Consider the following 1583-nt stretch of genomic DNA (forward strand, 5'->3'; position numbering starts at 1 on the left):
CCTCCTCTCAATGTGAAGTGACACCCAAGACGGAAAATTCCGTCTTGGGTGACACGTGTGAGGCTGTGACGCAAAAATTCCTTTGAAGTTTGCCGCCGCGCGGGATTAAACTTTGCGCGCAGAATTTTCAAAATAATTATTGCGGCTAAAAACTGATTTCATTTTCGAAATCAGCAAATTAAAATAAGCAAAGTGGCTCACGTAAAACCTGATTTGATGCCATATTTTAAAACTTGAGCAAACTTTGTTTGTCAATTGTCTATTTTCAATCTAAAGTTATGTATCAAGGTCACCCAGTGCGTTGTATGTGCATCTGACGTTAAAGCTGTTAGGACTACACACTGCAATTCAGTGTTGCCATTCTTAGTTTTTTACCACTAAATTTAGTGGTTTTTGGGTCAATTTAGTTTTTTAGTTTTTTGCAGCACGTTTAGTGGTTTTTGTTTTGATTTGTTTTACTTACGACAATCATATAAAGTCGATGAAATAATTTTGTCAATCTTTTGTTGAACGTTATAAACCAAAAATAAATAAATAAATAAAGGCGAAAATGATGACTATTGTCCAAGAACAGTCTAAAATCTGGCCTGTCTAAAGATTATCAAAAATCATAGATGTACAATAGGCCTATGTATTATGAATATGTTTGACTGGTCAGAAATAAAGAACCAGCTATTACATTTTTTTAAAAGGAATAAATATGTAATATAAGGCAGATAACAAATTTTAAAGTTTTTTTTCGTCCCATTTAGTGGAATTCTTTTCAAAATTTAGTAGTCTCGTAATCTGGATGGCTGGCAACACTGCACTGCATACTAGATATCTACTATCTTATCTACTACTGCACAGTCATTGTACAGTGTACAGTATGGTGACTTGGTCGAATAACACTGTTATTCTCTTTATTAAGATGTAGACGCCTACAGATCCCTCGAATGTCTGTGGACGATTAAGTCCAGAGACTACAATAACAGATTATTAAGAGAGGACGTAGGGAGAGTTTGTGTCATTAGAATTTTGCAACTTATAACTTCGTGGGCCTCTTTTTTAAATTTGTTAAGTAACAACACACAGAATGCAGGCAAATTGTTGCGAAGAGTCATCTGGCGCAAGAAGAAGGAACCTCCCCCAATTTAAAGGGAATTGGACACTATAAATTGGAATGTGTAAACAAAATATGGAGTTTGATAAATCTGACAGTTCTACTATTCGAAGAATGTAATACGATTTATCGCTGAGAGTAACCTGGGCTTTACATATTAACCCTTTTCACGGCAACCTATATATCCCATCGACTGACAACAGGGTGTAACTTACCCGCACGTGTATTATATACAGTGGGTTCCAAAAGAAACTTGATAATGTAATCACCCAATAATCGGGTTTGAGCCTTGCACTACCCACTCACACAGCATATCAATTTAAAGCTAAATAAATTCTGCATCATCTGACTCAATAATATTTCATCAATGTTCAGAGACCCTCGAGATAGTAATCTGTCCTCAGAGAAAGTTGCATTTGAAAATAGCAAAAGTTGCAAAAAGTTGCAAGAAAAATTAGCAAAAGTTGCAAGAAAAGTTGCG

The sequence above is a fragment of the Aplysia californica genome, unplaced genomic scaffold (assembly GCF_000002075.1).
Source record: "Aplysia californica isolate F4 #8 unplaced genomic scaffold, AplCal3.0 scaffold00387, whole genome shotgun sequence".
Lineage (NCBI taxonomy): Eukaryota > Metazoa > Mollusca > Gastropoda > Aplysiida > Aplysiidae > Aplysia > Aplysia californica.